The sequence below is a fragment of the Ranitomeya variabilis genome, chromosome 2, assembly GCF_051348905.1.
Source record: "Ranitomeya variabilis isolate aRanVar5 chromosome 2, aRanVar5.hap1, whole genome shotgun sequence".
NCBI lineage: Eukaryota > Metazoa > Chordata > Amphibia > Anura > Dendrobatidae > Ranitomeya > Ranitomeya variabilis.
The window spans coordinates 111,161,133-111,166,765 of NC_135233.1; the positions used below are offsets into that span (position 1 = coordinate 111,161,133).

The window sequence follows — 5,633 nt, forward strand, 5'->3', positions numbered from 1 at the left end:
TCAGAGGGTGAGTATATGACTATTTTTTATTTTAATTCTTTTTTTTTTTTTTTACAATTATATGGTGCCCAGTCTGTGGAGGAGAGTCTCCTCTCCTCCACCCTGGGTACCAACCGCACATGATCTGCTTACTTCCCGCATGGTGGGCATAGCCCCCTGCGGGAAGTAATAATAATTTTTATTTATATAGCGCCAACATATTCCGCAGCGCTTTACAACTTATAGAGGGGACTTGTACAGACAATAGACATTACAGCATAACAGAAATCACAGTTCAAAACAGATACCAGGAGGAATGAGGGCCCTGCTCGCAAGCTTACAACCTATGAGGAAAAGGGGAGACACGAGAGGTGGATGGTAACAATTGCTTTGTCAGATCAATGCATTCCTATGTGTGCGGAATCCCGATTCCGCAAATTTTAATGAACATGCTGCATTTTTTTCTGGAATGAGATTCCGCTCAGGAAAACAACGCAGTATGTGCACAAAAAATGCAAATTGCATTCTATTAAATAGGATGCTTAATGTGAGCGTTTTTCTCACGGTTTTATAGCGTTTTTATAGAGAAAAAAACGCGAAAAATCTGCTATGTGTGCACATAGCCTTAAACTGATGAAAAACTGCAGCACTTAACTGATCCTTTCACACTGGTAAATCATCATCCACCTCCTATTCAAATCAATGAGTCGGCTGTGTAGTACTCTGCGGTGGCCATTATCAGAAGACGGCCAGCGCCGCCAGCACCAATAACAGCTGATTGGTGGGAGTGCCGGACCTCGACTGATCAGACATTGATGACCTATCCTAAGGATAGTTCATCAATGCTAAAGTAGTGGACTACCTCTTTAATCGTTGGCTGTTGACCAACCTGAGAATGTAGAAAGCTGGGACTATGGATTGCAATCTTGTTATGACATCACGTTTTCATGTCAAAGTAGAAGCCAAAGATCTTTAACAGGGCGCAGTGATTAATTTGGTCAAATTGATGAGATTTTACAGGGATAACAGCAGAAAAATGGCAGAACGACGACAGCCTGATGGGATTGATCTCCCGTCATAACAATGAAGATGCTTCTTCAGGACAACTGACGTGAACATGAAATCTTGGCAAGTAAGGCCGGGTTCACATTAGCATATGTGTGTGCAGCGTATACCTGTGTACCGATCCGCATGCGTCTTGCATACATATGTTTAACATATTTAACACAGTGTACGCAGGGACATGCGTTAGCATGTGTTCGCCTGCGGATGCGTACAAATGCGGTGTGCAGCGAACGCAACATGTTGCTTTTTTTGAGGCGTCAATTTAGCGCAGACATACGCATGCGGATGAGTGCGTCAAAACAACGCATCACTGTCAATGGGAACGCATTGGTGCACTAGGACATGCGAACATGTGTTTGATGCACTCGCGTATTTCAGACTGAGCATGTCCAGGACACGGCCATTGAGACACACCCTCCTGGAAATATCGAACGCATGCGCATAGTCAATGCAAACGCAGGCAAAAACGCATAGAAATGCAGCATTTTTTTTGGCATCATGCGTAAGCTGATGCGGACAAAAACTGCAGCGTAACCATGCGTTTGGGCATGCAGATGATAAGCTCCGCACAGAGACGCTAATGTGAACTTAGCCTAACTCATTGTGTGAAATTCCAGTGTTACAATGAATAGCAGCGCTTCTTGATGTACACAAGATCGTAGTAGAACCCACAGTTACCACTAAAGGGGTCGTCCATGGAAAAATATTATTGATATTGATGGTATTGATGATCGGTCCTTAGAACAGGTCATCAATATCAAAACAGTGGTGATCCGACACCAGTCTCCTATTCACTCCGAGAGCTGAAGATTAGTGATGAGCGAATATACTCGGTACATCTGTTAGCCAGCATAAGTACATGTGGGGGTTGCCTGGTTGATAGGGAATCCCCACATGTACTTATGCTGGCTAACAGATGTAAATCATTCAGCTGCGGCAATAAAAAGTAAATTTCTGAGCACTAAAAAATACTCAGAGGACCCCCGAGCATGCTCGAGAAATCTTGAGTAACGAGTATATTCGCTCATCACTACTGAAAATCTCAAGAATGGCTGCTACACGGCGGCCGCGGGGTTCGGACTGTGACATCCAACGTCTGGAAGATTAAAGTAATAAGATGATCACAAAAATAAAATCTCTCAAACGCTGACAGCTATATTAAATAAATGTATTTAACACATGATTGTCCATTAATTTTCTGTAGCGTCATTGCCAGACTTCTTGCCATTAGATGTAAAATACTGATATATTCTTGTGGTATACGGTACATGGTTTTCCTTATATTCATATACGGCTGAAAACTCAAATTTCTGTTTCCTTTTCTGCGATGGATCCTCCTCTAGGTCTGGGAAAGCCTCGTTAGCTGAAAAAGACAAATTAAAAATGAACTTCTGAAACAAAAATCAAACTAAAGATTCATTCCCACAGTGCAGATTTCATTGCAGAAATTTCTGGGAATGAAAAAAAGAACGTTTTAATGATTCATTGGGTGATCGGCAGCCTGAGGGGAATTCTAAACGGACAAGTTGGGCATCAGTCTCCATCCAGCTTCCAGGCTCTAAAAGAATGAGCAGGAAGTGTGTATGTGTTCATAACGAATAAGGAGATTCATTCTTCACGTCATTACGGCTATGGGGCTTTGACTGTGTATCTATATTTGTGATGAATATGGAATTAAAGAAAAGTTTGACACAATAATGTCACATTTTAGAGGGCGATTACATTTTATATTATTAGTAACATCCTGGCCAAAAAGTGCACCATAATATCTATGTATAGCTACACATTGTTGTGCAGTTTTTTTGGCTGGGGGTTATATATATATAACACACAGTCAGGACAATTGTGTGACTCCCTCTGGCGCCATTCTCCTGCTCATCCCTGACCCCACTGTGGAGGCTGCACACAAGGCCAGGCCCCCCATCCTGCCGCTCTATGGGCTGCAGTAACGCCTCCGCACACTAGGGGTCGCTACGTGCTGCAAGAAAAGCTAAGCTCACCTGTCTCGGGTTTTTCCAGCACTGTGTCCTTCTTCTGCCACTGCATGTAAGCCACGAAGCCGATCATGCTCCAGACGCTCACGGCGTACGTTATCGCCAAGTTGCGCCGCCAGTTCGTGTCACGATTAGGAAACCTAAAGGCGAGGCGTCTGGTCTCTGTCCTGTAAAACCTCCACACATCGGTCACCCTCACCATTACTGCAGCGCCTGAGGAAGCCGAGAGGGGACATGCATGCAGATCATCGGCGCTACTGCTCCGCCAATCAGGACGGTGCCACAGACCACGTGATAATGACGTCATCCCGCTCCCGCCGCCATATTGGTTGTGGGATTGTTTGTCTGCGCCAGCTATGTAACGTCAGCCACCTCCCGTCATTGATCGCACGCTGTCAGTGCCCACCCCCAACAATGAGTAGAACGCTTCCATTGAGTCTATGCTATCATTACATTGTCCACACGGGGGAGCGCTCTGCTCACATATTTGTGCAGCTCCCTGAGAAACGGATATCCGCAATTATAGAAATGTAAGCTCCTAGCGCCCCCTGGTGGAAAACTAAAGAATATGCCAGCAAAGCTTCAGGACAAACCTGCTGGTTGTAGGAAACTTTTCTGCGGACGGTTTCTCCTGCAGTGTATCCTGCTTAAAGGGGTTGTGCATTAAAATGCCTTTAAATACCATTTTATAACAAGCATAAAAGCGCCCTAATGGAAGCAGACCCAAGCAGTCCGACCCTACCAATCAGAGAGTTATCTTATTTTTCAGCCGTTCCACCCGAATCCCCCTAATAACCATGATTCTTACAGACCCCCAGGGGGACCACCGACTGCAATGATGGAGTTCTAATAAAGTCTCTAATTCTTTTGAGTGTCAAGTTTTCAAGCGAACTCCTTTGTAAGGCCGGGGTCACACCTGTGTGCAATGTGAGAACCTCGCGCATCAATACCCGGCACTCAGGACCGGAGCGTGCGGCTGCATGTATATCTAGTGCCGGGTATTGATGCGAGATTCTCACATTGCACACACGTGTGGCCCCGGCCTTCCTCCGCCGGTGTGACCGCAGTCTGTGGCCCCATCGGGGTCCGTCTGATCCTGACAGAATCCACCTAGGTTAGAGCAGACGCCATCAGGACCTGCTCTTAGAAGGGACGGGCACTTTATTCCCCAACAGTCGTTTTTGAAAGCCTATTTTACAACAATAAAAAAAAAAACCTATTACTGACAAAGTGGGTTCCCATAGAAATGATTAGGTTTTACAAGCTTTGTTTGGAGGATTTTTGAGTGGATCTGCTCCTTTTCTGGCCCATATAGCATTATTCTGACCTCCCAGGGGGCGGCCGAGCCTTAGCCTAGCCCCTTCATTATGTAAAGGCAGTTCGGCATTCATTGCAGATTCCTTTTGTAAATATAAATAGAATGTGGATCCCCCCTAGGAGCGAGCAAAACGTTGTTCATCTGGTGAAATGATCTTTCTTTAACACTTCATTGGGGGACACAGGTAACCAGGTTACCCGTGCCCCCAATGAAGGCTCCAAGAAAGATTTTACGGTGAGTACCAAAAATCCTTCTTTTATGCTGCATAAAACGATCATTGTTCTCATTAGCACATGGTCCTGTGTAAGGCCACGTGCACACGTTGCGGAATGTCCTGCGGATTTTTCCGGACTGATTTTGCTAAATCCGCAGATAAACCGAACTGCGGAATTACTGCGGGTTTTTGTGCGGATTCCACCTGCAGTTTTACACCTGCGGATTCCTATTATGGAGCAGGTGTAAACCGCTGTGGAATCCGCACAAAGAACTGACATGCTGCGGAATAAACAACGCTGCGTTTCCGCGCGTTTTTTTCTGCAGCATGTGCACTGCAGATTTTGTTTTCCATACGTTTACATGGTACTGTAAACTCAGGGAAACTGCTGCCAATCCGCAGCAAAATCCACAACGTGTGCACATAACCTCACCAGACGGCCATATATACCTGACCACAAAGCTCAGACTGGACTTGGCGCTACTGGCCTTGGCGCTCCTGACCTGAGCATGGCAGCGGCATACAAATCTATGAAGTGATCACACTTGGGTGGGGAAAGCTGCCGGACAGTCCGATCACTGCGTCCCGATCTCGGTCCAGTTTACCGTGCTGTAAATCAGAACCTGCGCTGCCGAGATCAATGGCAGCCTATGCGCAATGAACGATGTATTCCATTATTATTATTTATTAGAAGACCAGTGATTGGTAAAAACTTATTGCCGCCTGTTGGTTCATTTAACGTAAACCCATCTCTGCTTTTCTATTATTCCAGTCAGCTGCCCAAAATCCGTTTGTATCAAAGCTTAAAAAAAAAAAAAATACAAAGAACTCATCATTGTGAGTGTGCTGCATTTCTGATAGGAGCACCCTCCCCAGTGACTGCCGATATATGTGGGGGGAGGGAGGTGTGAGTCAAAGGCAACGGTCGCCCCCATGTTTAGGCGAGAGTGATGGAGGAGGATGTTACACAATGCCAGATAAATAACAGCTTGTGTAAGTGTTTGCATGTACAGACCTAGGACATCACAACTGATTAGGTGGGGTAAAAAGAAAAACTTAGAAA

At 45.4% G+C, this 5,633-nt stretch overlaps 1 long non-coding RNA gene across 1 annotated transcript; it reads right to left on the minus strand.

The window, feature by feature from the left end:
- Positions 1-2,198: 2,198 nt before the first annotated feature.
- Positions 2,199-3,186, minus strand: LOC143804582 (uncharacterized). Its single transcript, XR_013221061.1, has 2 exons — positions 3,045-3,186; positions 2,199-2,407 (listed from the first exon to the last, which is right to left on the minus strand). It is a non-coding gene; the product is annotated as an uncharacterized LOC143804582 (long non-coding RNA).
- Between the last annotated feature and the right edge of the window lie 2,447 nt (positions 3,187-5,633).